Raw genomic sequence first — 26,383 nt, forward strand, 5'->3', positions numbered from 1 at the left:
CATCAGTCATAGCTGCTGTCAAAACATTGGTTCCCAGTAGAAGTGGTACAAGCTGGTTGTAAGAGCTGTCTGGTACGACTAACAGTAAGCATTGCTGAGGATCTGCTGATGTAGATGTACCTGGTAATTGTAGATCTGCTGAGATGTAACCAAGGTATGGCATGTTCTGACCATCTGCACACTCGATGTTAAGTATCTGGTTGAGTGTCTGGATAGGACTGTCAGCAAGGTACTGTCGATGGAATGACTGGCTAACTGTACTAACTGTAGAACCAGTATCTAGTAGTGCTGCTGCTTGAAGTCCATTGATGACTACTGTGACTTCATTAGGGCTACCAAGTAATCCTTCTGTATCACCTGATAACTGTCGTTGTTGGTATATCTTAGCTTCAGTGTTCATCTGCTGAAAGTTACAAGCTTTTCTAGTGTGATCCAATCTAACACAGCAGGCAAAGGCATAGTGGCCTGGTTGTCCACATCTGTAGCATATAACAGGTTCTCTGGATGGTTGAGATACATAAGTCGGAGTAGGAGCAGGTTGGTATTCAGCTTCTATCTGGTCCCAGTATGGACGTTGTCTGTTGCGTCTTCGGTGGCGACGACGTTTTCTGCGTGGTGGATAGTACTGTGGATCAAAAGTGTCGTAGGTATTGTAGTGTTGGTCATACCTGGCGTTGTAACATGGCTCATTCGGTTGGTCATACATGGCTAACGGTGTAGACTAGTTTACCTATAAACATTCAATTCATTCACCCTAATTCAAGTTCAATATTAATGCAAAAATCTAATAAGTGTCAACACCACCACACTAAATGATCAAATGGAAATTTTTAATCAATATTAAAAAATAATCAACAATGTCTATCTACAATCTCAAAATCTAGATACTATCTAACTCAGTGAATGTCTAATATGTAAATAATATGATAATAAATTTTAATTCATATTAACTTAAGTACCAAGTCACTAAACAAAGTACATTTGTAAAACGATATATATACTGTGTATCTAATACCAACTAGCAATGCTCACATAAAACATAATGTGTGTTTAATTGCTAAGTTCAACTGAGCATTGACCTATACCATGTGGGTTATAGTTCAATGTAAGTACAATACACTACAACTGTATACCGAAAAATAAATTTAAAATATAAAAGTGTATGCTATATACTATGTAGCTATGCTACTGTAATCTACAAAGTATGTTTATCACTATCAGCAATACATGTACACCACAAAGGAACGCCTATATAAACTAAGTGTACATGTCCTCTGACAGACTAAGTCCGTATCCAAGTAAGCCTCGGAAAAAAAATTAAAAAAAAAATTAATGTATAAATGTTAAAGTATGAAAAGGTCAAAATGTAGGACGTCAAAAAAAAATTTAAAGTCCAAAACGTGGATGCAAAATTTCAAAATTAAATAAATTCTAAGTGTATAAATGTTTCAAGTGTATGATAAGTTTCAATGTATCAAAGTGGTATACAGTATATAATGTAAATAAATAAGTCCTACCTTAAACTAGAAAACTATTCCAATAATTACACTGTTCCACAAAAGTATAATTAAATCACAATATTTCACAATGTAGAATAATACAAGTTCAGTTTTCCAAAAGTGAAAAAAAAACAAAAAGTCAAGTTACTATAAGTAACATCCGGTACTACAATGTCATCCGGTAAACTGTAAACAAACGCACGTGGACGATGATCACATGGGTCGGAATGTTAGTAAACATAAGCACGTGGTAAAGTTCATCACATGGTACCATAACGGAAGTAAACAAACACACATGGTCACTGTATACATGGACTCGAGACATCTAATGGTGGTCACTGACATCAAATCTGGATCTCCACAAAAACTGGTATGTGCCATCAACCCAACGAAACGTGGGCGCCATTTGTAGTAGGTGGTTTTCTATGCGTTAATGAATAACACCAACAAGAGCTAAGGGTTCTGATGCTTTATTGTACCAGTATGTAAATAACAAATCTGAAATAGCAATACAACATATATAAATAACAAGCTATTTCGTATAACATAAATATAATACTTTTACGAATATCACAGGTTATATAATGCAGAAATATTATATAGAATACCTTGAACTGTTATTAACTAAGTAGCAAGTAAAATGTATTGCAAGTAGACAATGTTCAATGTTTACATTCTATGAAATTGACATCGGGTGTCACGTGTACTTTTACAAATGCTTGACCTTTTTTTTTTTTTTATCTTTATTAAAAAAATGCTTGACCTTTGAATATACCCTAAATCGGAATGTGATACGTCATTTACGTGTATCTGTGTATTTGTATTAAATACTGGTTACCTTACAAACGGTATATAATAAATGTTACATCTACATTTATTAATAATGACTTCATTAAAATATATAATACGTATAATAATTAACTACATAATATCATACAACAATCATAAAGTTGCAAATATAATAATCATAAAGACTTATGATGTCAGTATTATCGATTCATTAAAAGCTCCAAATTAACGGGAGGTAATTCATGTTTACAATACAATATAAACAAAGCTAAACTATAAATAAATATACTCTTACCACTTGTGGAGTGAGTTGTACTACTGATAAGGTTAACGGCACATCATATACACATCACAATCATGTGTTCTACATAATTACATTACATGGAGTCCTGAAACCAAAATACGAACATAAATACTCGGACTCTTAATTATAAAAATATACAATGTAACAAATATTCTTTACTCATTCATATTTGTACTTGATAAAAACTATTTACTACAAAACTATTACTTTATATAAATGGAAACACTTTTCCGTCTTTCACTTAATAAGCCGCCATTTATAAAATATAGACTATTCATGACAATAATCAAATAGTAATGTACGCAAATTAATAATACAATTCTACCGTGGCAAATAAACCGTAGATTATAAAATCATATACTTCTAGCTTAATAAAATAAAATAATAAATAATAAAATTATCATAAAAATCACTCTGCTACAGCATCTCCAGTTCATGTCATCAGAAGACCAGTTAAGTTTTGAACACGTTCCCAACCTTTAAATGTGTCTACTTTTTAGCATTCATGAACATATTTTTGAAAAAAGACGCAAAGATAAACTAAACCTGACTATCACTAGTACTGCATCATTAATCCTTTATGACAGATTATTTACTCATTATTATAATACATCCCGAATGTGGTGAACGAGTCGAACTAATCACATTAAAATAAACATGAGAGTGTCAATGAATGAAGGATTCTTGTAACATGTGTACGGGCAGGACATACACTCGAATCGACACAATTTCCTTATTTCGTTCATATCAGACTCTATTCATTTTCAATGCACAAAGACTACCGAAAAATTGAGTATTGGCGACATTCAAAAATTAATGGAGGACCCGGGCATCGATCCCGGTACCTCTCGCATGCTAAGCGAGCGCTCTACCATGTGAGCTAGTCCCCCTCTTGGGTAATATGTCATTAAATAACGCCTTTATGCGTACAGATGTCATTCAGTCACTTTATCGGTTCTAACTACAGTTCAAAGTAGTCTCGAGAGCTACGTACATTTGTACATAATGAAGATTTATTTATATTTAGCACAATTACGTGATATGCCTACAACTGCTTTGGCGGTCGGTCGTTAAAACAAAATGAATAAGGTTGAAACGTGGTACATGCATAACAAGCCGCTAATGTGCATTCGCTAAAATTCCTTGAACAATGGTAATATTTGAGAGTGAAATGGGACCAAAAAATATCCCGTGAGGCGGAGTCGAACCACCGACCTAGAGATGTCAGATTTTCTTATTCCACTACAGTCTCCCGCTCTACCAACTGAGCTATCACGGGGTCTGTATACAAATGGTTAAATTGATGATTTATACGTATTTGGATGTATTGTACATTTAGTAATAAAAACAAAAAAGCGCCATCAATTGAATCTAAAACGTATATTAGGGGAAGGAGGGGCGATAATTCATTAAGATATTCCAATTAGCAAGAGTAGCAGAGAAAACAAGTAAGTAGAATGACGGATCGGTTGCGCTTAACATATATCGCCTACAGCAATCAATACTATGAATTTTGCGGATGCGTTCAATATATTAACAAGATAGCAGTGAGCGTTAAGTACCTAAAAATGATGGACGTTAATAAGTCCTCGGTAGTATAGTGGTTAGTATCCCCGCCTGTCACGCGGGAGACCGGGGTTCGATTCCCCGCCGGGGAGGACATTATTTTTTACTTGGCTTAATTTGGATTTTCATTCTTTAATTGTCAATTTGACCGCTATATATAGTAACAGTGGATAATACCTGTGTAAGGGTTTGAAACCAATCCAACTGTCATATTGTTTATGCCGTAGCATCTCCAGTTCATGTCATCAGAAGACCAGTTAAGTTTTGAACACGTTCCCAACCTTTAAATGTGTCTACTTTTTAGCATTCATGAACATATTTTTGAAAAAAGACGCAAAGATAAACTAAACCTGACTATCACTAGTACTGCATCATTAATCCTTTATGACAGATTATTTACTCATTATTATAATACATCCCGAATGTGGTGAACGAGTCGAACTAATCACATTAAAATAAACATGAGAGTGTCAATGAATGAAGGATTCTTGTAACATGTGTACGGGCAGGACATACACTCGAATCGACACAATTTCCTTATTTCGTTCATATCAGACTCTATTCATTTTCAATGCACAAAGACTACCGAAAAATTGAGTATTGGCGACATTCAAAAATTAATGGAGGACCCGGGCATCGATCCCGGTACCTCTCGCATGCTAAGCGAGCGCTCTACCATGTGAGCTAGTCCCCCTCTTGGGTAATATGTCATTAAATAACGCCTTTATGCGTACAGATGTCATTCAGTCACTTTATCGGTTCTAACTACAGTTCAAAGTAGTCTCGAGAGCTACGTACATTTGTACATAATGAAGATTTATTTATATTTAGCACAATTACGTGATATGCCTACAACTGCTTTGGCGGTCGGTCGTTAAAACAAAATGAATAAGGTTGAAACGTGGTACATGCATAACAAGCCGCTAATGTGCATTCGCTAAAATTCCTTGAACAATGGTAATATTTGAGAGTGAAATGGGACCAAAAAATATCCCGTGAGGCGGAGTCGAACCACCGACCTAGAGATGTCAGATTTTCTTATTCCACTACAGTCTCCCGCTCTACCAACTGAGCTATCACGGGGTCTGTATACAAATGGTTAAATTGATGATTTATACGTATTTGGATGTATTGTACATTTAGTAATAAAAACAAAAAAGCGCCATCAATTGAATCTAAAACGTATATTAGGGGAAGGAGGGGCGATAATTCATTAAGATATTCCAATTAGCAAGAGTAGCAGAGAAAACAAGTAAGTAGAATGACGGATCGGTTGCGCTTAACATATATCGCCTACAGCAATCAATACTATGAATTTTGCGGATGCGTTCAATATATTAACAAGATAGCAGTGAGCGTTAAGTACCTAAAAATGATGGACGTTAATAAGTCCTCGGTAGTATAGTGGTTAGTATCCCCGCCTGTCACGCGGGAGACCGGGGTTCGATTCCCCGCCGGGGAGGACATTATTTTTTACTTGGCTTAATTTGGATTTTCATTCTTTAATTGTCAATTTGACCGCTATATATAGTAACAGTGGATAATACCTGTGTAAGGGTTTGAAACCAATCCAACTGTCATATTGTTTATGCCGTAGCATCTCCAGTTCATGTCATCAGAAGACCAGTTAAGTTTTGAACACGTTCCCAACCTTTAAATGTGTCTACTTTTTAGCATTCATGAACATATTTTTGAAAAAAGACGCAAAGATAAACTAAACCTGACTATCACTAGTACTGCATCATTAATCCTTTATGACAGATTATTTACTCATTATTATAATACATCCCGAATGTGGTGAACGAGTCGAACTAATCACATTAAAATAAACATGAGAGTGTCAATGAATGAAGGATTCTTGTAACATGTGTACGGGCAGGACATACACTCGAATCGACACAATTTCCTTATTTCGTTCATATCAGACTCTATTCATTTTCAATGCACAAAGACTACCGAAAAATTGAGTATTGGCGACATTCAAAAATTAATGGAGGACCCGGGCATCGATCCCGGTACCTCTCGCATGCTAAGCGAGCGCTCTACCATGTGAGCTAGTCCCCCTCTTGGGTAATATGTCATTAAATAACGCCTTTATGCGTACAGATGTCATTCAGTCACTTTATCGGTTCTAACTACAGTTCAAAGTAGTCTCGAGAGCTACGTACATTTGTACATAATGAAGATTTATTTATATTTAGCACAATTACGTGATATGCCTACAACTGCTTTGGCGGTCGGTCGTTAAAACAAAATGAATAAGGTTGAAACGTGGTACATGCATAACAAGCCGCTAATGTGCATTCGCTAAAATTCCTTGAACAATGGTAATATTTGAGAGTGAAATGGGACCAAAAAATATCCCGTGAGGCGGAGTCGAACCACCGACCTAGAGATGTCAGATTTTCTTATTCCACTACAGTCTCCCGCTCTACCAACTGAGCTATCACGGGGTCTGTATACAAATGGTTAAATTGATGATTTATACGTATTTGGATGTATTGTACATTTAGTAATAAAAACAAAAAAGCGCCATCAATTGAATCTAAAACGTATATTAGGGGAAGGAGGGGCGATAATTCATTAAGATATTCCAATTAGCAAGAGTAGCAGAGAAAACAAGTAAGTAGAATGACGGATCGGTTGCGCTTAACATATATCGCCTACAGCAATCAATACTATGAATTTTGCGGATGCGTTCAATATATTAACAAGATAGCAGTGAGCGTTAAGTACCTAAAAATGATGGACGTTAATAAGTCCTCGGTAGTATAGTGGTTAGTATCCCCGCCTGTCACGCGGGAGACCGGGGTTCGATTCCCCGCCGGGGAGGACATTATTTTTTACTTGGCTTAATTTGGATTTTCATTCTTTAATTGTCAATTTGACCGCTATATATAGTAACAGTGGATAATACCTGTGTAAGGGTTTGAAACCAATCCAACTGTCATATTGTTTATGCCGTAGCATCTCCAGTTCATGTCATCAGAAGACCAGTTAAGTTTTGAACACGTTCCCAACCTTTAAATGTGTCTACTTTTTAGCATTCATGAACATATTTTTGAAAAAAGACGCAAAGATAAACTAAACCTGACTATCACTAGTACTGCATCATTAATCCTTTATGACAGATTATTTACTCATTATTATAATACATCCCGAATGTGGTGAACGAGTCGAACTAATCACATTAAAATAAACATGAGAGTGTCAATGAATGAAGGATTCTTGTAACATGTGTACGGGCAGGACATACACTCGAATCGACACAATTTCCTTATTTCGTTCATATCAGACTCTATTCATTTTCAATGCACAAAGACTACCGAAAAATTGAGTATTGGCGACATTCAAAAATTAATGGAGGACCCGGGCATCGATCCCGGTACCTCTCGCATGCTAAGCGAGCGCTCTACCATGTGAGCTAGTCCCCCTCTTGGGTAATATGTCATTAAATAACGCCTTTATGCGTACAGATGTCATTCAGTCACTTTATCGGTTCTAACTACAGTTCAAAGTAGTCTCGAGAGCTACGTACATTTGTACATAATGAAGATTTATTTATATTTAGCACAATTACGTGATATGCCTACAACTGCTTTGGCGGTCGGTCGTTAAAACAAAATGAATAAGGTTGAAACGTGGTACATGCATAACAAGCCGCTAATGTGCATTCGCTAAAATTCCTTGAACAATGGTAATATTTGAGAGTGAAATGGGACCAAAAAATATCCCGTGAGGCGGAGTCGAACCACCGACCTAGAGATGTCAGATTTTCTTATTCCACTACAGTCTCCCGCTCTACCAACTGAGCTATCACGGGGTCTGTATACAAATGGTTAAATTGATGATTTATACGTATTTGGATGTATTGTACATTTAGTAATAAAAACAAAAAAGCGCCATCAATTGAATCTAAAACGTATATTAGGGGAAGGAGGGGCGATAATTCATTAAGATATTCCAATTAGCAAGAGTAGCAGAGAAAACAAGTAAGTAGAATGACGGATCGGTTGCGCTTAACATATATCGCCTACAGCAATCAATACTATGAATTTTGCGGATGCGTTCAATATATTAACAAGATAGCAGTGAGCGTTAAGTACCTAAAAATGATGGACGTTAATAAGTCCTCGGTAGTATAGTGGTTAGTATCCCCGCCTGTCACGCGGGAGACCGGGGTTCGATTCCCCGCCGGGGAGGACATTATTTTTTACTTGGCTTAATTTGGATTTTCATTCTTTAATTGTCAATTTGACCGCTATATATAGTAACAGTGGATAATACCTGTGTAAGGGTTTGAAACCAATCCAACTGTCATATTGTTTATGCCGTAGCATCTCCAGTTCATGTCATCAGAAGACCAGTTAAGTTTTGAACACGTTCCCAACCTTTAAATGTGTCTACTTTTTAGCATTCATGAACATATTTTTGAAAAAAGACGCAAAGATAAACTAAACCTGACTATCACTAGTACTGCATCATTAATCCTTTATGACAGATTATTTACTCATTATTATAATACATCCCGAATGTGGTGAACGAGTCGAACTAATCACATTAAAATAAACATGAGAGTGTCAATGAATGAAGGATTCTTGTAACATGTGTACGGGCAGGACATACACTCGAATCGACACAATTTCCTTATTTCGTTCATATCAGACTCTATTCATTTTCAATGCACAAAGACTACCGAAAAATTGAGTATTGGCGACATTCAAAAATTAATGGAGGACCCGGGCATCGATCCCGGTACCTCTCGCATGCTAAGCGAGCGCTCTACCATGTGAGCTAGTCCCCCTCTTGGGTAATATGTCATTAAATAACGCCTTTATGCGTACAGATGTCATTCAGTCACTTTATCGGTTCTAACTACAGTTCAAAGTAGTCTCGAGAGCTACGTACATTTGTACATAATGAAGATTTATTTATATTTAGCACAATTACGTGATATGCCTACAACTGCTTTGGCGGTCGGTCGTTAAAACAAAATGAATAAGGTTGAAACGTGGTACATGCATAACAAGCCGCTAATGTGCATTCGCTAAAATTCCTTGAACAATGGTAATATTTGAGAGTGAAATGGGACCAAAAAATATCCCGTGAGGCGGAGTCGAACCACCGACCTAGAGATGTCAGATTTTCTTATTCCACTACAGTCTCCCGCTCTACCAACTGAGCTATCACGGGGTCTGTATACAAATGGTTAAATTGATGATTTATACGTATTTGGATGTATTGTACATTTAGTAATAAAAACAAAAAAGCGCCATCAATTGAATCTAAAACGTATATTAGGGGAAGGAGGGGCGATAATTCATTAAGATATTCCAATTAGCAAGAGTAGCAGAGAAAACAAGTAAGTAGAATGACGGATCGGTTGCGCTTAACATATATCGCCTACAGCAATCAATACTATGAATTTTGCGGATGCGTTCAATATATTAACAAGATAGCAGTGAGCGTTAAGTACCTAAAAATGATGGACGTTAATAAGTCCTCGGTAGTATAGTGGTTAGTATCCCCGCCTGTCACGCGGGAGACCGGGGTTCGATTCCCCGCCGGGGAGGACATTATTTTTTACTTGGCTTAATTTGGATTTTCATTCTTTAATTGTCAATTTGACCGCTATATATAGTAACAGTGGATAATACCTGTGTAAGGGTTTGAAACCAATCCAACTGTCATATTGTTTATGCCGTAGCATCTCCAGTTCATGTCATCAGAAGACCAGTTAAGTTTTGAACACGTTCCCAACCTTTAAATGTGTCTACTTTTTAGCATTCATGAACATATTTTTGAAAAAAGACGCAAAGATAAACTAAACCTGACTATCACTAGTACTGCATCATTAATCCTTTATGACAGATTATTTACTCATTATTATAATACATCCCGAATGTGGTGAACGAGTCGAACTAATCACATTAAAATAAACATGAGAGTGTCAATGAATGAAGGATTCTTGTAACATGTGTACGGGCAGGACATACACTCGAATCGACACAATTTCCTTATTTCGTTCATATCAGACTCTATTCATTTTCAATGCACAAAGACTACCGAAAAATTGAGTATTGGCGACATTCAAAAATTAATGGAGGACCCGGGCATCGATCCCGGTACCTCTCGCATGCTAAGCGAGCGCTCTACCATGTGAGCTAGTCCCCCTCTTGGGTAATATGTCATTAAATAACGCCTTTATGCGTACAGATGTCATTCAGTCACTTTATCGGTTCTAACTACAGTTCAAAGTAGTCTCGAGAGCTACGTACATTTGTACATAATGAAGATTTATTTATATTTAGCACAATTACGTGATATGCCTACAACTGCTTTGGCGGTCGGTCGTTAAAACAAAATGAATAAGGTTGAAACGTGGTACATGCATAACAAGCCGCTAATGTGCATTCGCTAAAATTCCTTGAACAATGGTAATATTTGAGAGTGAAATGGGACCAAAAAATATCCCGTGAGGCGGAGTCGAACCACCGACCTAGAGATGTCAGATTTTCTTATTCCACTACAGTCTCCCGCTCTACCAACTGAGCTATCACGGGGTCTGTATACAAATGGTTAAATTGATGATTTATACGTATTTGGATGTATTGTACATTTAGTAATAAAAACAAAAAAGCGCCATCAATTGAATCTAAAACGTATATTAGGGGAAGGAGGGGCGATAATTCATTAAGATATTCCAATTAGCAAGAGTAGCAGAGAAAACAAGTAAGTAGAATGACGGATCGGTTGCGCTTAACATATATCGCCTACAGCAATCAATACTATGAATTTTGCGGATGCGTTCAATATATTAACAAGATAGCAGTGAGCGTTAAGTACCTAAAAATGATGGACGTTAATAAGTCCTCGGTAGTATAGTGGTTAGTATCCCCGCCTGTCACGCGGGAGACCGGGGTTCGATTCCCCGCCGGGGAGGACATTATTTTTTACTTGGCTTAATTTGGATTTTCATTCTTTAATTGTCAATTTGACCGCTATATATAGTAACAGTGGATAATACCTGTGTAAGGGTTTGAAACCAATCCAACTGTCATATTGTTTATGCCGTAGCATCTCCAGTTCATGTCATCAGAAGACCAGTTAAGTTTTGAACACGTTCCCAACCTTTAAATGTGTCTACTTTTTAGCATTCATGAACATATTTTTGAAAAAAGACGCAAAGATAAACTAAACCTGACTATCACTAGTACTGCATCATTAATCCTTTATGACAGATTATTTACTCATTATTATAATACATCCCGAATGTGGTGAACGAGTCGAACTAATCACATTAAAATAAACATGAGAGTGTCAATGAATGAAGGATTCTTGTAACATGTGTACGGGCAGGACATACACTCGAATCGACACAATTTCCTTATTTCGTTCATATCAGACTCTATTCATTTTCAATGCACAAAGACTACCGAAAAATTGAGTATTGGCGACATTCAAAAATTAATGGAGGACCCGGGCATCGATCCCGGTACCTCTCGCATGCTAAGCGAGCGCTCTACCATGTGAGCTAGTCCCCCTCTTGGGTAATATGTCATTAAATAACGCCTTTATGCGTACAGATGTCATTCAGTCACTTTATCGGTTCTAACTACAGTTCAAAGTAGTCTCGAGAGCTACGTACATTTGTACATAATGAAGATTTATTTATATTTAGCACAATTACGTGATATGCCTACAACTGCTTTGGCGGTCGGTCGTTAAAACAAAATGAATAAGGTTGAAACGTGGTACATGCATAACAAGCCGCTAATGTGCATTCGCTAAAATTCCTTGAACAATGGTAATATTTGAGAGTGAAATGGGACCAAAAAATATCCCGTGAGGCGGAGTCGAACCACCGACCTAGAGATGTCAGATTTTCTTATTCCACTACAGTCTCCCGCTCTACCAACTGAGCTATCACGGGGTCTGTATACAAATGGTTAAATTGATGATTTATACGTATTTGGATGTATTGTACATTTAGTAATAAAAACAAAAAAGCGCCATCAATTGAATCTAAAACGTATATTAGGGGAAGGAGGGGCGATAATTCATTAAGATATTCCAATTAGCAAGAGTAGCAGAGAAAACAAGTAAGTAGAATGACGGATCGGTTGCGCTTAACATATATCGCCTACAGCAATCAATACTATGAATTTTGCGGATGCGTTCAATATATTAACAAGATAGCAGTGAGCGTTAAGTACCTAAAAATGATGGACGTTAATAAGTCCTCGGTAGTATAGTGGTTAGTATCCCCGCCTGTCACGCGGGAGACCGGGGTTCGATTCCCCGCCGGGGAGGACATTATTTTTTACTTGGCTTAATTTGGATTTTCATTCTTTAATTGTCAATTTGACCGCTATATATAGTAACAGTGGATAATACCTGTGTAAGGGTTTGAAACCAATCCAACTGTCATATTGTTTATGCCGTAGCATCTCCAGTTCATGTCATCAGAAGACCAGTTAAGTTTTGAACACGTTCCCAACCTTTAAATGTGTCTACTTTTTAGCATTCATGAACATATTTTTGAAAAAAGACGCAAAGATAAACTAAACCTGACTATCACTAGTACTGCATCATTAATCCTTTATGACAGATTATTTACTCATTATTATAATACATCCCGAATGTGGTGAACGAGTCGAACTAATCACATTAAAATAAACATGAGAGTGTCAATGAATGAAGGATTCTTGTAACATGTGTACGGGCAGGACATACACTCGAATCGACACAATTTCCTTATTTCGTTCATATCAGACTCTATTCATTTTCAATGCACAAAGACTACCGAAAAATTGAGTATTGGCGACATTCAAAAATTAATGGAGGACCCGGGCATCGATCCCGGTACCTCTCGCATGCTAAGCGAGCGCTCTACCATGTGAGCTAGTCCCCCTCTTGGGTAATATGTCATTAAATAACGCCTTTATGCGTACAGATGTCATTCAGTCACTTTATCGGTTCTAACTACAGTTCAAAGTAGTCTCGAGAGCTACGTACATTTGTACATAATGAAGATTTATTTATATTTAGCACAATTACGTGATATGCCTACAACTGCTTTGGCGGTCGGTCGTTAAAACAAAATGAATAAGGTTGAAACGTGGTACATGCATAACAAGCCGCTAATGTGCATTCGCTAAAATTCCTTGAACAATGGTAATATTTGAGAGTGAAATGGGACCAAAAAATATCCCGTGAGGCGGAGTCGAACCACCGACCTAGAGATGTCAGATTTTCTTATTCCACTACAGTCTCCCGCTCTACCAACTGAGCTATCACGGGGTCTGTATACAAATGGTTAAATTGATGATTTATACGTATTTGGATGTATTGTACATTTAGTAATAAAAACAAAAAAGCGCCATCAATTGAATCTAAAACGTATATTAGGGGAAGGAGGGGCGATAATTCATTAAGATATTCCAATTAGCAAGAGTAGCAGAGAAAACAAGTAAGTAGAATGACGGATCGGTTGCGCTTAACATATATCGCCTACAGCAATCAATACTATGAATTTTGCGGATGCGTTCAATATATTAACAAGATAGCAGTGAGCGTTAAGTACCTAAAAATGATGGACGTTAATAAGTCCTCGGTAGTATAGTGGTTAGTATCCCCGCCTGTCACGCGGGAGACCGGGGTTCGATTCCCCGCCGGGGAGGACATTATTTTTTACTTGGCTTAATTTGGATTTTCATTCTTTAATTGTCAATTTGACCGCTATATATAGTAACAGTGGATAATACCTGTGTAAGGGTTTGAAACCAATCCAACTGTCATATTGTTTATGCCGTAGCATCTCCAGTTCATGTCATCAGAAGACCAGTTAAGTTTTGAACACGTTCCCAACCTTTAAATGTGTCTACTTTTTAGCATTCATGAACATATTTTTGAAAAAAGACGCAAAGATAAACTAAACCTGACTATCACCAGTACTGCATCATTAATCCTTTATGACAGATTATTTACTCATTATTATAATACATCCCGAATGTGGTGAACGAGTCGAACTAATCACATTAAAATAAACATGAGAGTGTCAATGAATGAAGGATTCTTGTAACATGTGTACGGGCAGGACATACACTCGAATCGACACAATTTCCTTATTTCGTTCATATCAGACTCTATTCATTTTCAATGCACAAAGACTACCGAAAAATTGAGTATTGGCGACATTCAAAAATTAATGGAGGACCCGGGCATCGATCCCGGTACCTCTCGCATGCTAAGCGAGCGCTCTACCATGTGAGCTAGTCCCCCTCTTGGGTAATATGTCATTAAATAACGCCTTTATGCGTACAGATGTCATTCAGTCACTTTATCGGTTCTAACTACAGTTCAAAGTAGTCTCGAGAGCTACGTACATTTGTACATAATGAAGATTTATTTATATTTAGCACAATTACGTGATATGCCTACAACTGCTTTGGCGGTCGGTCGTTAAAACAAAATGAATAAGGTTGAAACGTGGTACATGCATAACAAGCCGCTAATGTGCATTCGCTAAAATTCCTTGAACAATGGTAATATTTGAGAGTGAAATGGGACCAAAAAATATCCCGTGAGGCGGAGTCGAACCACCGACCTAGAGATGTCAGATTTTCTTATTCCACTACAGTCTCCCGCTCTACCAACTGAGCTATCACGGGGTCTGTATACAAATGGTTAAATTGATGATTTATACGTATTTGGATGTATTGTACATTTAGTAATAAAAACAAAAAAGCGCCATCAATTGAATCTAAAACGTATATTAGGGGAAGGAGGGGCGATAATTCATTAAGATATTCCAATTAGCAAGAGTAGCAGAGAAAACAAGTAAGTAGAATGACGGATCGGTTGCGCTTAACATATATCGCCTACAGCAATCAATACTATGAATTTTGCGGATGCGTTCAATATATTAACAAGATAGCAGTGAGCGTTAAGTACCTAAAAATGATGGACGTTAATAAGTCCTCGGTAGTATAGTGGTTAGTATCCCCGCCTGTCACGCGGGAGACCGGGGTTCGATTCCCCGCCGGGGAGGACATTATTTTTTACTTGGCTTAATTTGGATTTTCATTCTTTAATTGTCAATTTGACCGCTATATATAGTAACAGTGGATAATACCTGTGTAAGGGTTTGAAACCAATCCAACTGTCATATTGTTTATGCCGTAGCATCTCCAGTTCATGTCATCAGAAGACCAGTTAAGTTTTGAACACGTTCCCAACCTTTAAATGTGTCTACTTTTTAGCATTCATGAACATATTTTTGAAAAAAGACGCAAAGATAAACTAAACCTGACTATCACCAGTACTGCATCATTAATCCTTTATGACAGATTATTTACTCATTATTATAATACATCCCGAATGTGGTGAACGAGTCGAACTAATCACATTAAAATAAACATGAGAGTGTCAATGAATGAAGGATTCTTGTAACATGTGTACGGGCAGGACATACACTCGAATCGACACAATTTCCTTATTTCGTTCATATCAGACTCTATTCATTTTCAATGCACAAAGACTACCGAAAAATTGAGTATTGGCGACATTCAAAAATTAATGGAGGACCCGGGCATCGATCCCGGTACCTCTCGCATGCTAAGCGAGCGCTCTACCATGTGAGCTAGTCCCCCTCTTGGGTAATATGTCATTAAATAACGCCTTTATGCGTACAGATGTCATTCAGTCACTTTATCGGTTCTAACTACAGTTCAAAGTAGTCTCGAGAGCTACGTACATTTGTACATAATGAAGATTTATTTATATTTAGCACAATTACGTGATATGCCTACAACTGCTTTGGCGGTCGGTCGTTAAAACAAAATGAATAAGGTTGAAACGTGGTACATGCATAACAAGCCGCTAATGTGCATTCGCTAAAATTCCTTGAACAATGGTAATATTTGAGAGTGAAATGGGACCAAAAAATATCCCGTGAGGCGGAGTCGAACCACCGACCTAGAGATGTCAGATTTTCTTATTCCACTACAGTCTCCCGCTCTACCAACTGAGCTATCACGGGGTCTGTATACAAATGGTTAAATTGATGATTTATACGTATTTGGATGTATTGTACATTTAGTAATAAAAACAAAAAAGCGCCATCAATTGAATCTAAAACGTATATTAGGGGAAGGAGGGGCGATAATTCATTAAGATATTCCAATTAGCAAGAGTAGCAGAGAAAACAAGTAAGTAGAATGACGGATCGGTTGCGCTTAACATATATCGCCTACAGCAATCAATACTATGAATTTTGCGGATGCGTTCAATATATTAACAAGATAGCAGTGAGCGTTAAGTACCTAAAAATGATGGACGTTAATAAGTCCTCGGTAGTATAGTGGTTAGTATCCCCGCCTGTCACGCGGGAGACCGGGGTTCGATTCCCCGCCGGGGAGGACATTATTTTTTACTTGGCTTAATTTGGATTTTCATTCTTTAATTGTCAATTTGACCGCTATATATAGTAACAGTGGATAATACCTGTGTAAGGGTTTGAAACCAATCCAACTGTCATATTGTTTATGCCGTAGCATCTCCAGTTCATGTCATCAGAAGACCAGTTAAGTTTTGAACACGTTCCCAACCTTTAAATGTGTCTACTTTTTAGCATTCATGAACATATTTTTGAAAAAAGACGCAAAGATAAACTAAACCTGACTATCACCAGTACTGCATCATTAATCCTTTATGACAGATTATTTACTCATTATTATAATACATCCCGAATGTGGTGAACGAGTCGAACTAATCACATTAAAATAAACATGAGAGTGTCAATGAATGAAGGATTCTTGTAACATGTGTACGGGCAGGACATACACTCGAATCGACACAATTTCCTTATTTCGTTCATATCAGACTCTATTCATTTTCAATGCACAAAGACTACCGAAAAATTGAGTATTGGCGACATTCAAAAATTAATGGAGGACCCGGGCATCGATCCCGGTACCTCTCGCATGCTAAGCGAGCGCTCTACCATGTGAGCTAGTCCCCCTCTTGGGTAATATGTCATTAAATAACGCCTTTATGCGTACAGATGTCATTCAGTCACTTTATCGGTTCTAACTACAGTTCAAAGTAGTCTCGAGAGCTACGTACATTTGTACATAATGAAGATTTATTTATATTTAGCACAATTACGTGATATGCCTACAACTGCTTTGGCGGTCGGTCGTTAAAACAAAATGAATAAGGTTGAAACGTGGTACATGCATAACAAGCCGCTAATGTGCATTCGCTAAAATTCCTTGAACAATGGTAATATTTGAGAGTGAAATGGGACCAAAAAATATCCCGTGAGGCGGAGTCGAACCACCGACCTAGAGATGTCAGATTTTCTTATTCCACTACAGTCTCCCGCTCTACCAACTGAGCTATCACGGGGTCTGTATACAAATGGTTAAATTGATGATTTATACGTATTTGGATGTATTGTACATTTAGTAATAAAAACAAAAAAGCGCCATCAATTGAATCTAAAACGTATATTAGGGGAAGGAGGGGCGATAATTCATTAAGATATTCCAATTAGCAAGAGTAGCAGAGAAAACAAGTAAGTAGAATGACGGATCGGTTGCGCTTAACATATATCGCCTACAGCAATCAATACTATGAATTTTGCGGATGCGTTCAATATATTAACAAGATAGCAGTGAGCGTTAAGTACCTAAAAATGATGGACGTTAATAAGTCCTCGGTAGTATAGTGGTTAGTATCCCCGCCTGTCACGCGGGAGACCGGGGTTCGATTCCCCGCCGGGGAGGACATTATTTTTTACTTGGCTTAATTTGGATTTTCATTCTTTAATTGTCAATTTGACCGCTATATATAGTAACAGTGGATAATACCTGTGTAAGGGTTTGAAACCAATCCAACTGTCATATTGTTTATGCCGTAGCATCTCCAGTTCATGTCATCAGAAGACCAGTTAAGTTTTGAACACGTTCCCAACCTTTAAATGTGTCTACTTTTTAGCATTCATGAACATATTTTTGAAAAAAGACGCAAAGATAAACTAAACCTGACTATCACCAGTACTGCATCATTAATCCTTTATGACAGATTATTTACTCATTATTATAATACATCCCGAATGTGGTGAACGAGTCGAACTAATCACATTAAAATAAACATGAGAGTGTCAATGAATGAAGGATTCTTGTAACATGTGTACGGGCAGGACATACACTCGAATCGACACAATTTCCTTATTTCGTTCATATCAGACTCTATTCATTTTCAATGCACAAAGACTACCGAAAAATTGAGTATTGGCGACATTCAAAAATTAATGGAGGACCCGGGCATCGATCCCGGTACCTCTCGCATGCTAAGCGAGCGCTCTACCATGTGAGCTAGTCCCCCTCTTGGGTAATATGTCATTAAATAACGCCTTTATGCGTACAGATGTCATTCAGTCACTTTATCGGTTCTAACTACAGTTCAAAGTAGTCTCGAGAGCTACGTACATTTGTACATAATGAAGATTTATTTATATTTAGCACAATTACGTGATATGCCTACAACTGCTTTGGCGGTCGGTCGTTAAAACAAAATGAATAAGGTTGAAACGTGGTACATGCATAACAAGCCGCTAATGTGCATTCGCTAAAATTCCTTGAACAATGGTAATATTTGAGAGTGAAATGGGACCAAAAAATATCCCGTGAGGCGGAGTCGAACCACCGACCTAGAGATGTCAGATTTTCTTATTCCACTACAGTCTCCCGCTCTACCAACTGAGCTATCACGGGGTCTGTATACAAATGGTTAAATTGATGATTTATACGTATTTGGATGTATTGTACATTTAGTAATAAAAACAAAAAAGCGCCATCAATTGAATCTAAAACGTATATTAGGGGAAGGAGGGGCGATAATTCATTAAGATATTCCAATTAGCAAGAGTAGCAGAGAAAACAAGTAAGTAGAATGACGGATCGGTTGCGCTTAACATATATCGCCTACAGCAATCAATACTATGAATTTTGCGGATGCGTTCAATATATTAACAAGATAGCAGTGAGCGTTAAGTACCTAAAAATGATGGACGTTAATAAGTCCTCGGTAGTATAGTGGTTAGTATCCCCGCCTGTCACGCGGGAGACCGGGGTTCGATTCCCCGCCGGGGAGGACATTATTTTTTACTTGGCTTAATTTGGATTTTCATTCTTTAATTGTCAATTTGACCGCTATATATAGTAACAGTGGATAATACCTGTGTAAGGGTTTGAAACCAATCCAACTGTCATATTGTTTATGCCGTAGCATCTCCAGTTCATGTCATCAGAAGACCAGTTAAGTTTTGAACACGTTCCCAACCTTTAAATGTGTCTACTTTTTAGCATTCATGAACATATTTTTGAAAAAAGACGCAAAGATAAACTAAACCTGACTATCACCAGTACTGCATCATTAATCCTTTATGACAGATTATTTACTCATTATTATAATACATCCCGAATGTGGTGAACGAGTCGAACTAATCACATTAAAATAAACATGAGAGTGTCAATGAATGAAGGATTCTTGTAACATGTGTACGGGCAGGACATACACTCGAATCGACACAATTTCCTTATTTCGTTCATATCAGACTCTATTCATTTTCAATGCACAAAGACTACCGAAAAATTGAGTATTGGCGACATTCAAAAATTAATGGAGGACCCGGGCATCGATCCCGGTACCTCTCGCATGCTAAGCGAGCGCTCTACCATGTGAGCTAGTCCCCCTCTTGGGTAATATGTCATTAAATAACGCCTTTATGCGTACAGATGTCATTCAGTCACTTTATCGGTTCTAACTACAGTTCAAAGTAGTCTCGAGAGCTACGTACATTTGTACATAATGAAGATTTATTTATATTTAGCACAATTACGTGATATGCCTACAACTGCTTTGGCGGTCGGTCGTTAAAACAAAATGAATAAGGTTGAAACGTGGTACATGCATAACAAGCCGCTAATGTGCATTCGCTAAAATTCCTTGAACAATGGTAATATTTGAGAGTGAAATGGGACCAAAAAATATCCCGTGAGGCGGAGTCGAACCACCGACCTAGAGATGTCAGATTTTCTTATTCCACTACAGTCTCCCGCTCTACCAACTGAGCTATCACGGGGTCTGTATACAAATGGTTAAATTGATGATTTATACGTATTTGGATGTATTGTACATTTAGTAATAAAAACAAAAAAGCGCCATCAATTGAATCTAAAACGTATATTAGGGGAAGGAGGGGCGATAATTCATTAAGATATTCCAATTAGCAAGAGTAGCAGAGAAAACAAGTAAGTAGAATGACGGATCGGTTGCGCTTAACATATATCGCCTACAGCAATCAATACTATGAATTTTGCGGATGCGTTCAATATATTAACAAGATAGCAGTGAGCGTTAAGTACCTAAAAATGATGGACGTTAATAAGTCCTCGGTAGTATAGTGGTTAGTATCCCCGCCTGTCACGCGGGAGACCGGGGTTCGATTCCCCGCCGGGGAGGACATTATTTTTTACTTGGCTTAATTTGGATTTTCATTCTTTAATTGTCAATTTGACCGCTATATATAGTAACAGTGGATAATACCTGTGTAAGGGTTTGAAACCAATCCAACTGTCATATTGTTTATGCCGTAGCATCTCCAGTTCATGTCATCAGAAGACCAGTTAAGTTTTGAACACGTTCCCAACCTTTAAATGTGTCTACTTTTTAGCATTCATGAACATATTTTTGAAAAAAGACGCAAAGATAAACTAAACCTGACTATCACCAGTACTGCATCATTAATCCTTTATGACAGATTATTTACTCATTATTATAATACATCCCGAATGTGGTGAACGAGTCGAACTAATCACATTAAAATAAACATGAGAGTGTCAATGAATGAAGGATTCTTGTAACATGTGTACGGGCAGGACATACACTCGAATCGACACAATTTCCTTATTTCGTTCATATCAGACTCTATTCATTTTCAATGCACAAAGACTACCGAAAAATTGAGTATTGGCGACATTCAAAAATTAATGGAGGACCCGGGCATCGATCCCGGTACCTCTCGCATGCTAAGCGAGCGCTCTACCATGTGAGCTAGTCCCCCTCTTGGGTAATATGTCATTAAATAACGCCTTTATGCGTACAGATGTCATTCAGTCACTTTATCGGTTCTAACTACAGTTCAAAGTAGTCTCGAGAGCTACGTACATTTGTACATAATGAAGATTTATTTATATTTAGCACAATTACGTGATATGCCTACAACTGCTTTGGCGGTCGGTCGTTAAAACAAAATGAATAAGGTTGAAACGTGGTACATGCATAACAAGCCGCTAATGTGCATTCGCTAAAATTCCTTGAACAATGGTAATATTTGAGAGTGAAATGGGACCAAAAAATATCCCGTGAGGCGGAGTCGAACCACCGACCTAGAGATGTCAGATTTTCTTATTCCACTACAGTCTCCCGCTCTACCAACTGAGCTATCACGGGGTCTGTATACAAATGGTTAAATTGATGATTTATACGTATTTGGATGTATTGTACATTTAGTAATAAAAACAAAAAAGCGCCATCAATTGAATCTAAAACGTATATTAGGGGAAGGAGGGGCGATAATTCATTAAGATATTCCAATTAGCAAGAGTAGCAGAGAAAACAAGTAAGTAGAATGACGGATCGGTTGCGCTTAACATATATCGCCTACAGCAATCAATACTATGAATTTTGCGGATGCGTTCAATATATTAACAAGATAGCAGTGAGCGTTAAGTACCTAAAAATGATGGACGTTAATAAGTCCTCGGTAGTATAGTGGTTAGTATCCCCGCCTGTCACGCGGGAGACCGGGGTTCGATTCCCCGCCGGGGAGGACATTATTTTTTACTTGGCTTAATTTGGATTTTCATTCTTTAATTGTCAATTTGACCGCTATATATAGTAACAGTGGATAATACCTGTGTAAGGGTTTGAAACCAATCCAACTGTCATATTGTTTATGCCGTAGCATCTCCAGTTCATGTCATCAGAAGACCAGTTAAGTTTTGAACACGTTCCCAACCTTTAAATGTGTCTACTTTTTAGCATTCATGAACATATTTTTGAAAAAAGACGCAAAGATAAACTAAACCTGACTATCACCAGTACTGCATCATTAATCCTTTATGACAGATTATTTACTCATTATTATAATACATCCCGAATGTGGTGAACGAGTCGAACTAATCACATTAAAATAAACATGAGAGTGTCAATGAATGAAGGATTCTTGTAACATGTGTACGGGCAGGACATACACTCGAATCGACACAATTTCCTTATTTCGTTCATATCAGACTCTATTCATTTTCAATGCACAAAGACTACCGAAAAATTGAGTATTGGCGACATTCAAAAATTAATGGAGGACCCGGGCATCGATCCCGGTACCTCTCGCATGCTAAGCGAGCGCTCTACCATGTGAGCTAGTCCCCCTCTTGGGTAATATGTCATTAAATAACGCCTTTATGCGTACAGATGTCATTCAGTCACTTTATCGGTTCTAACTACAGTTCAAAGTAGTCTCGAGAGCTACGTACATTTGTACATAATGAAGATTTATTTATATTTAGCACAATTACGTGATATGCCTACAACTGCTTTGGCGGTCGGTCGTTAAAACAAAATGAATAAGGTTGAAACGTGGTACATGCATAACAAGCCGCTAATGTGCATTCGCTAAAATTCCTTGAACAATGGTAATATTTGAGAGTGAAATGGGACCAAAAAATATCCCGTGAGGCGGAGTCGAACCACCGACCTAGAGATGTCAGATTTTCTTATTCCACTACAGTCTCCCGCTCTACCAACTGAGCTATCACGGGGTCTGTATACAAATGGTTAAATTGATGATTTATACGTATTTGGATGTATTGTACATTTAGTAATAAAAACAAAAAAGCGCCATCAATTGAATCTAAAACGTATATTAGGGGAAGGAGGGGCGATAATTCATTAAGATATTCCAATTAGCAAGAGTAGCAGAGAAAACAAGTAAGTAGAATGACGGATCGGTTGCGCTTAACATATATCGCCTACAGCAATCAATACTATGAATTTTGCGGATGCGTTCAATATATTAACAAGATAGCAGTGAGCGTTAAGTACCTAAAAATGATGGACGTTAATAAGTCCTCGGTAGTATAGTGGTTAGTATCCCCGCCTGTCACGCGGGAGACCGGGGTTCGATTCCCCGCCGGGGAGGACATTATTTTTTACTTGGCTTAATTTGGATTTTCATTCTTTAATTGTCAATTTGACCGCTATATATAGTAACAGTGGATAATACCTGTGTAAGGGTTTGAAACCAATCCAACTGTCATATTGTTTATGCCGTAGCATCTCCAGTTCATGTCATCAGAAGACCAGTTAAGTTTTGAACACGTTCCCAACCTTTAAATGTGTCTACTTTTTAGCATTCATGAACATATTTTTGAAAAAAGACGCAAAGATAAACTAAACCTGACTATCACCAGTACTGCATCATTAATCCTTTATGACAGATTATTTACTCATTATTATAATACATCCCGAATGTGGTGAACGAGTCGAACTAATCACATTAAAATAAACATGAGAGTGTCAATGAATGAAGGATTCTTGTAACATGTGTACGGGCAGGACATACACTCGAATCGACACAATTTCCTTATTTCGTTCATATCAGACTCTATTCATTTTCAATGCACAAAGACTACCGAAAAATTGAGTATTGGCGACATTCAAAAATTAATGGAGGACCCGGGCATCGATCCCGGTACCTCTCGCATGCTAAGCGAGCGCTCTACCATGTGAGCTAGTCCCCCTCTTGGGTAATATGTCATTAAATAACGCCTTTATGCGTACAGATGTCATTCAGTCACTTTATCGGTTCTAACTACAGTTCAAAGTAGTCTCGAGAGCTACGTACATTTGTACATAATGAAGATTTATTTATATTTAGCACAATTACGTGATATGCCTACAACTGCTTTGGCGGTCGGTCGTTAAAACAAAATGAATAAGGTTGAAACGTGGTACATGCATAACAAGCCGCTAATGTGCATTCGCTAAAATTCCTTGAACAATGGTAATATTTGAGAGTGAAATGGGACCAAAAAATATCCCGTGAGGCGGAGTCGAACCACCGACCTAGAGATGTCAGATTTTCTTATTCCACTACAGTCTCCCGCTCTACCAACTGAGCTATCACGGGGTCTGTATACAAATGGTTAAATTGATGATTTATACGTATTTGGATGTATTGTACATTTAGTAATAAAAACAAAAAAGCGCCATCAATTGAATCTAAAACGTATATTAGGGGAAGGAGGGGCGATAATTCATTAAGATATTCCAATTAGCAAGAGTAGCAGAGAAAACAAGTAAGTAGAATGACGGATCGGTTGCGCTTAACATATATCGCCTACAGCAATCAATACTATGAATTTTGCGGATGCGTTCAATATATTAACAAGATAGCAGTGAGCGTTAAGTACCTAAAAATGATGGACGTTAATAAGTCCTCGGTAGTATAGTGGTTAGTATCCCCGCCTGTCACGCGGGAGACCGGGGTTCGATTCCCCGCCGGGGAGGACATTATTTTTTACTTGGCTTAATTTGGATTTTCATTCTTTAATTGTCAATTTGACCGCTATATATAGTAACAGTGGATAATACCTGTGTAAGGGTTTGAAACCAATCCAACTGTCATATTGTTTATGCCGTAGCATCTCCAGTTCATGTCATCAGAAGACCAGTTAAGTTTTGAACACGTTCCCAACCTTTAAATGTGTCTACTTTTTAGCATTCATGAACATATTTTTGAAAAAAGACGCAAAGATAAACTAAACCTGACTATCACTAGTACTGCATCATTAATCCTTTATGACAGATTATTTACTCATTATTATAATACATCCCGAATGTGGTGAACGAGTCGAACTAATCACATTAAAATAAACATGAGAGTGTCAATGAATGAAGGATTCTTGTAACATGTGTACGGGCAGGACATACACTCGAATCGACACAATTTCCTTATTTCGTTCATATCAGACTCTATTCATTTTCAATGCACAAAGACTACCGAAAAATTGAGTATTGGCGACATTCAAAAATTAATGGAGGACCCGGGCATCGATCCCGGTACCTCTCGCATGCTAAGCGAGCGCTCTACCATGTGAGCTAGTCCCCCTCTTGGGTAATATGTCATTAAATAACGCCTTTATGCGTACAGATGTCATTCAGTCACTTTATCGGTTCTAACTACAGTTCAAAGTAGTCTCGAGAGCTACGTACATTTGTACATAATGAAGATTTATTTATATTTAGCACAATTACGTGATATGCCTACAACTGCTTTGGCGGTCGGTCGTTAAAACAAAATGAATAAGGTTGAAACGTGGTACATGCATAACAAGCCGCTAATGTGCATTCGCTAAAATTCCTTGAACAATGGTAATATTTGAGAGTGAAATGGGACCAAAAAATATCCCGTGAGGCGGAGTCGAACCACCGACCTAGAGATGTCAGATTTTCTTATTCCACTACAGTCTCCCGCTCTACCAACTGAGCTATCACGGGGTCTGTATACAAATGGTTAAATTGATGATTTATACGTATTTGGATGTATTGTACATTTAGTAATAAAAACAAAAAAGCGCCATCAATTGAATCTAAAACGTATATTAGGGGAAGGAGGGGCGATAATTCATTAAGATATTCCAATTAGCAAGAGTAGCAGAGAAAACAAGTAAGTAGAATGACGGATCGGTTGCGCTTAACATATATCGCCTACAGCAATCAATACTATGAATTTTGCGGATGCGTTCAATATATTAACAAGATAGCAGTGAGCGTTAAGTACCTAAAAATGATGGACGTTAATAAGTCCTCGGTAGTATAGTGGTTAGTATCCCCGCCTGTCACGCGGGAGACCGGGGTTCGATTCCCCGCCGGGGAGGACATTATTTTTTACTTGGCTTAATTTGGATTTTCATTCTTTAATTGTCAATTTGACCGCTATATATAGTAACAGTGGATAATACCTGTGTAAGGGTTTGAAACCAATCCAACTGTCATATTGTTTATGCCGTAGCATCTCCAGTTCATGTCATCAGAAGACCAGTTAAGTTTTGAACACGTTCCCAACCTTTAAATGTGTCTACTTTTTAGC

The 26,383-nt window shown here is 37.7% G+C and overlaps 51 non-coding genes across 51 annotated transcripts; 17 read left to right on the plus strand and 34 right to left on the minus strand.

Annotated features, from left to right (window-relative positions):
- Positions 1-3,409: 3,409 nt before the first annotated feature.
- On the minus strand, positions 3,410-3,482 carry Trnaa-agc (transfer RNA alanine (anticodon AGC)). Its single transcript has one exon. It is a non-coding gene; the product is annotated as a tRNA-Ala (tRNA).
- Positions 3,483-3,779: 297 nt separating this feature from the next.
- Positions 3,780-3,871, minus strand: Trnay-gua (transfer RNA tyrosine (anticodon GUA)). The gene is given in 2 exon segments: positions 3,780-3,815; positions 3,835-3,871. It is a non-coding gene; the product is annotated as a tRNA-Tyr (tRNA).
- Positions 3,872-4,178: 307 nt separating this feature from the next.
- On the plus strand, positions 4,179-4,250 carry Trnad-guc (transfer RNA aspartic acid (anticodon GUC)). The gene has a single exon. It is a non-coding gene; the product is annotated as a tRNA-Asp (tRNA).
- A 529-nt stretch (positions 4,251-4,779) lies between these two features.
- Positions 4,780-4,852, minus strand: Trnaa-agc (transfer RNA alanine (anticodon AGC)). The gene has a single exon. It is a non-coding gene; the product is annotated as a tRNA-Ala (tRNA).
- Positions 4,853-5,149: 297 nt separating this feature from the next.
- Trnay-gua (transfer RNA tyrosine (anticodon GUA)) lies at positions 5,150-5,241 on the minus strand. Its single transcript is given in 2 exon segments — positions 5,150-5,185; positions 5,205-5,241. It is a non-coding gene; the product is annotated as a tRNA-Tyr (tRNA).
- Positions 5,242-5,548: 307 nt separating this feature from the next.
- Trnad-guc (transfer RNA aspartic acid (anticodon GUC)) lies at positions 5,549-5,620 on the plus strand. Its single transcript has one exon. It is a non-coding gene; the product is annotated as a tRNA-Asp (tRNA).
- Positions 5,621-6,149: 529 nt separating this feature from the next.
- Positions 6,150-6,222, minus strand: Trnaa-agc (transfer RNA alanine (anticodon AGC)). Its single transcript has one exon. It is a non-coding gene; the product is annotated as a tRNA-Ala (tRNA).
- A 297-nt stretch (positions 6,223-6,519) lies between these two features.
- Positions 6,520-6,611, minus strand: Trnay-gua (transfer RNA tyrosine (anticodon GUA)). Its single transcript is given in 2 exon segments — positions 6,520-6,555; positions 6,575-6,611. It is a non-coding gene; the product is annotated as a tRNA-Tyr (tRNA).
- Positions 6,612-6,918: 307 nt separating this feature from the next.
- Trnad-guc (transfer RNA aspartic acid (anticodon GUC)) lies at positions 6,919-6,990 on the plus strand. The gene has a single exon. It is a non-coding gene; the product is annotated as a tRNA-Asp (tRNA).
- Positions 6,991-7,519: 529 nt separating this feature from the next.
- On the minus strand, positions 7,520-7,592 carry Trnaa-agc (transfer RNA alanine (anticodon AGC)). Its single transcript has one exon. It is a non-coding gene; the product is annotated as a tRNA-Ala (tRNA).
- A 297-nt stretch (positions 7,593-7,889) lies between these two features.
- On the minus strand, positions 7,890-7,981 carry Trnay-gua (transfer RNA tyrosine (anticodon GUA)). The gene is given in 2 exon segments: positions 7,890-7,925; positions 7,945-7,981. It is a non-coding gene; the product is annotated as a tRNA-Tyr (tRNA).
- A 307-nt stretch (positions 7,982-8,288) lies between these two features.
- Positions 8,289-8,360, plus strand: Trnad-guc (transfer RNA aspartic acid (anticodon GUC)). The gene has a single exon. It is a non-coding gene; the product is annotated as a tRNA-Asp (tRNA).
- Positions 8,361-8,889: 529 nt separating this feature from the next.
- Positions 8,890-8,962, minus strand: Trnaa-agc (transfer RNA alanine (anticodon AGC)). The gene has a single exon. It is a non-coding gene; the product is annotated as a tRNA-Ala (tRNA).
- Positions 8,963-9,259: 297 nt separating this feature from the next.
- Positions 9,260-9,351, minus strand: Trnay-gua (transfer RNA tyrosine (anticodon GUA)). Its single transcript is given in 2 exon segments — positions 9,260-9,295; positions 9,315-9,351. It is a non-coding gene; the product is annotated as a tRNA-Tyr (tRNA).
- Positions 9,352-9,658: 307 nt separating this feature from the next.
- Positions 9,659-9,730, plus strand: Trnad-guc (transfer RNA aspartic acid (anticodon GUC)). The gene has a single exon. It is a non-coding gene; the product is annotated as a tRNA-Asp (tRNA).
- Positions 9,731-10,259: 529 nt separating this feature from the next.
- Positions 10,260-10,332, minus strand: Trnaa-agc (transfer RNA alanine (anticodon AGC)). The gene has a single exon. It is a non-coding gene; the product is annotated as a tRNA-Ala (tRNA).
- Positions 10,333-10,629: 297 nt separating this feature from the next.
- Trnay-gua (transfer RNA tyrosine (anticodon GUA)) lies at positions 10,630-10,721 on the minus strand. The gene is given in 2 exon segments: positions 10,630-10,665; positions 10,685-10,721. It is a non-coding gene; the product is annotated as a tRNA-Tyr (tRNA).
- Positions 10,722-11,028: 307 nt separating this feature from the next.
- Trnad-guc (transfer RNA aspartic acid (anticodon GUC)) lies at positions 11,029-11,100 on the plus strand. The gene has a single exon. It is a non-coding gene; the product is annotated as a tRNA-Asp (tRNA).
- Positions 11,101-11,629: 529 nt separating this feature from the next.
- Trnaa-agc (transfer RNA alanine (anticodon AGC)) lies at positions 11,630-11,702 on the minus strand. Its single transcript has one exon. It is a non-coding gene; the product is annotated as a tRNA-Ala (tRNA).
- A 297-nt stretch (positions 11,703-11,999) lies between these two features.
- On the minus strand, positions 12,000-12,091 carry Trnay-gua (transfer RNA tyrosine (anticodon GUA)). Its single transcript is given in 2 exon segments — positions 12,000-12,035; positions 12,055-12,091. It is a non-coding gene; the product is annotated as a tRNA-Tyr (tRNA).
- A 307-nt stretch (positions 12,092-12,398) lies between these two features.
- Trnad-guc (transfer RNA aspartic acid (anticodon GUC)) lies at positions 12,399-12,470 on the plus strand. Its single transcript has one exon. It is a non-coding gene; the product is annotated as a tRNA-Asp (tRNA).
- A 529-nt stretch (positions 12,471-12,999) lies between these two features.
- Trnaa-agc (transfer RNA alanine (anticodon AGC)) lies at positions 13,000-13,072 on the minus strand. The gene has a single exon. It is a non-coding gene; the product is annotated as a tRNA-Ala (tRNA).
- A 297-nt stretch (positions 13,073-13,369) lies between these two features.
- Positions 13,370-13,461, minus strand: Trnay-gua (transfer RNA tyrosine (anticodon GUA)). Its single transcript is given in 2 exon segments — positions 13,370-13,405; positions 13,425-13,461. It is a non-coding gene; the product is annotated as a tRNA-Tyr (tRNA).
- A 307-nt stretch (positions 13,462-13,768) lies between these two features.
- Trnad-guc (transfer RNA aspartic acid (anticodon GUC)) lies at positions 13,769-13,840 on the plus strand. The gene has a single exon. It is a non-coding gene; the product is annotated as a tRNA-Asp (tRNA).
- A 529-nt stretch (positions 13,841-14,369) lies between these two features.
- Positions 14,370-14,442, minus strand: Trnaa-agc (transfer RNA alanine (anticodon AGC)). Its single transcript has one exon. It is a non-coding gene; the product is annotated as a tRNA-Ala (tRNA).
- Positions 14,443-14,739: 297 nt separating this feature from the next.
- On the minus strand, positions 14,740-14,831 carry Trnay-gua (transfer RNA tyrosine (anticodon GUA)). Its single transcript is given in 2 exon segments — positions 14,740-14,775; positions 14,795-14,831. It is a non-coding gene; the product is annotated as a tRNA-Tyr (tRNA).
- A 307-nt stretch (positions 14,832-15,138) lies between these two features.
- Positions 15,139-15,210, plus strand: Trnad-guc (transfer RNA aspartic acid (anticodon GUC)). Its single transcript has one exon. It is a non-coding gene; the product is annotated as a tRNA-Asp (tRNA).
- Positions 15,211-15,739: 529 nt separating this feature from the next.
- Trnaa-agc (transfer RNA alanine (anticodon AGC)) lies at positions 15,740-15,812 on the minus strand. Its single transcript has one exon. It is a non-coding gene; the product is annotated as a tRNA-Ala (tRNA).
- A 297-nt stretch (positions 15,813-16,109) lies between these two features.
- Positions 16,110-16,201, minus strand: Trnay-gua (transfer RNA tyrosine (anticodon GUA)). The gene is given in 2 exon segments: positions 16,110-16,145; positions 16,165-16,201. It is a non-coding gene; the product is annotated as a tRNA-Tyr (tRNA).
- A 307-nt stretch (positions 16,202-16,508) lies between these two features.
- Positions 16,509-16,580, plus strand: Trnad-guc (transfer RNA aspartic acid (anticodon GUC)). Its single transcript has one exon. It is a non-coding gene; the product is annotated as a tRNA-Asp (tRNA).
- Positions 16,581-17,109: 529 nt separating this feature from the next.
- On the minus strand, positions 17,110-17,182 carry Trnaa-agc (transfer RNA alanine (anticodon AGC)). The gene has a single exon. It is a non-coding gene; the product is annotated as a tRNA-Ala (tRNA).
- Positions 17,183-17,479: 297 nt separating this feature from the next.
- Trnay-gua (transfer RNA tyrosine (anticodon GUA)) lies at positions 17,480-17,571 on the minus strand. The gene is given in 2 exon segments: positions 17,480-17,515; positions 17,535-17,571. It is a non-coding gene; the product is annotated as a tRNA-Tyr (tRNA).
- Positions 17,572-17,878: 307 nt separating this feature from the next.
- Positions 17,879-17,950, plus strand: Trnad-guc (transfer RNA aspartic acid (anticodon GUC)). Its single transcript has one exon. It is a non-coding gene; the product is annotated as a tRNA-Asp (tRNA).
- Positions 17,951-18,479: 529 nt separating this feature from the next.
- Trnaa-agc (transfer RNA alanine (anticodon AGC)) lies at positions 18,480-18,552 on the minus strand. The gene has a single exon. It is a non-coding gene; the product is annotated as a tRNA-Ala (tRNA).
- A 297-nt stretch (positions 18,553-18,849) lies between these two features.
- Trnay-gua (transfer RNA tyrosine (anticodon GUA)) lies at positions 18,850-18,941 on the minus strand. Its single transcript is given in 2 exon segments — positions 18,850-18,885; positions 18,905-18,941. It is a non-coding gene; the product is annotated as a tRNA-Tyr (tRNA).
- Positions 18,942-19,248: 307 nt separating this feature from the next.
- On the plus strand, positions 19,249-19,320 carry Trnad-guc (transfer RNA aspartic acid (anticodon GUC)). The gene has a single exon. It is a non-coding gene; the product is annotated as a tRNA-Asp (tRNA).
- Positions 19,321-19,849: 529 nt separating this feature from the next.
- Positions 19,850-19,922, minus strand: Trnaa-agc (transfer RNA alanine (anticodon AGC)). The gene has a single exon. It is a non-coding gene; the product is annotated as a tRNA-Ala (tRNA).
- Positions 19,923-20,219: 297 nt separating this feature from the next.
- On the minus strand, positions 20,220-20,311 carry Trnay-gua (transfer RNA tyrosine (anticodon GUA)). The gene is given in 2 exon segments: positions 20,220-20,255; positions 20,275-20,311. It is a non-coding gene; the product is annotated as a tRNA-Tyr (tRNA).
- Positions 20,312-20,618: 307 nt separating this feature from the next.
- On the plus strand, positions 20,619-20,690 carry Trnad-guc (transfer RNA aspartic acid (anticodon GUC)). The gene has a single exon. It is a non-coding gene; the product is annotated as a tRNA-Asp (tRNA).
- Positions 20,691-21,219: 529 nt separating this feature from the next.
- Trnaa-agc (transfer RNA alanine (anticodon AGC)) lies at positions 21,220-21,292 on the minus strand. The gene has a single exon. It is a non-coding gene; the product is annotated as a tRNA-Ala (tRNA).
- Positions 21,293-21,589: 297 nt separating this feature from the next.
- On the minus strand, positions 21,590-21,681 carry Trnay-gua (transfer RNA tyrosine (anticodon GUA)). Its single transcript is given in 2 exon segments — positions 21,590-21,625; positions 21,645-21,681. It is a non-coding gene; the product is annotated as a tRNA-Tyr (tRNA).
- A 307-nt stretch (positions 21,682-21,988) lies between these two features.
- On the plus strand, positions 21,989-22,060 carry Trnad-guc (transfer RNA aspartic acid (anticodon GUC)). The gene has a single exon. It is a non-coding gene; the product is annotated as a tRNA-Asp (tRNA).
- Positions 22,061-22,589: 529 nt separating this feature from the next.
- Trnaa-agc (transfer RNA alanine (anticodon AGC)) lies at positions 22,590-22,662 on the minus strand. The gene has a single exon. It is a non-coding gene; the product is annotated as a tRNA-Ala (tRNA).
- A 297-nt stretch (positions 22,663-22,959) lies between these two features.
- Positions 22,960-23,051, minus strand: Trnay-gua (transfer RNA tyrosine (anticodon GUA)). Its single transcript is given in 2 exon segments — positions 22,960-22,995; positions 23,015-23,051. It is a non-coding gene; the product is annotated as a tRNA-Tyr (tRNA).
- Positions 23,052-23,358: 307 nt separating this feature from the next.
- Positions 23,359-23,430, plus strand: Trnad-guc (transfer RNA aspartic acid (anticodon GUC)). The gene has a single exon. It is a non-coding gene; the product is annotated as a tRNA-Asp (tRNA).
- Positions 23,431-23,959: 529 nt separating this feature from the next.
- On the minus strand, positions 23,960-24,032 carry Trnaa-agc (transfer RNA alanine (anticodon AGC)). Its single transcript has one exon. It is a non-coding gene; the product is annotated as a tRNA-Ala (tRNA).
- A 297-nt stretch (positions 24,033-24,329) lies between these two features.
- Positions 24,330-24,421, minus strand: Trnay-gua (transfer RNA tyrosine (anticodon GUA)). The gene is given in 2 exon segments: positions 24,330-24,365; positions 24,385-24,421. It is a non-coding gene; the product is annotated as a tRNA-Tyr (tRNA).
- A 307-nt stretch (positions 24,422-24,728) lies between these two features.
- On the plus strand, positions 24,729-24,800 carry Trnad-guc (transfer RNA aspartic acid (anticodon GUC)). Its single transcript has one exon. It is a non-coding gene; the product is annotated as a tRNA-Asp (tRNA).
- A 529-nt stretch (positions 24,801-25,329) lies between these two features.
- Positions 25,330-25,402, minus strand: Trnaa-agc (transfer RNA alanine (anticodon AGC)). Its single transcript has one exon. It is a non-coding gene; the product is annotated as a tRNA-Ala (tRNA).
- A 297-nt stretch (positions 25,403-25,699) lies between these two features.
- On the minus strand, positions 25,700-25,791 carry Trnay-gua (transfer RNA tyrosine (anticodon GUA)). Its single transcript is given in 2 exon segments — positions 25,700-25,735; positions 25,755-25,791. It is a non-coding gene; the product is annotated as a tRNA-Tyr (tRNA).
- A 307-nt stretch (positions 25,792-26,098) lies between these two features.
- Trnad-guc (transfer RNA aspartic acid (anticodon GUC)) lies at positions 26,099-26,170 on the plus strand. The gene has a single exon. It is a non-coding gene; the product is annotated as a tRNA-Asp (tRNA).
- Positions 26,171-26,383: the final 213 nt, after the last annotated feature.

Source organism: Mytilus edulis, chromosome 11 (genome assembly GCF_963676685.1).
Source record: "Mytilus edulis chromosome 11, xbMytEdul2.2, whole genome shotgun sequence".
NCBI lineage: Eukaryota > Metazoa > Mollusca > Bivalvia > Mytilida > Mytilidae > Mytilus > Mytilus edulis.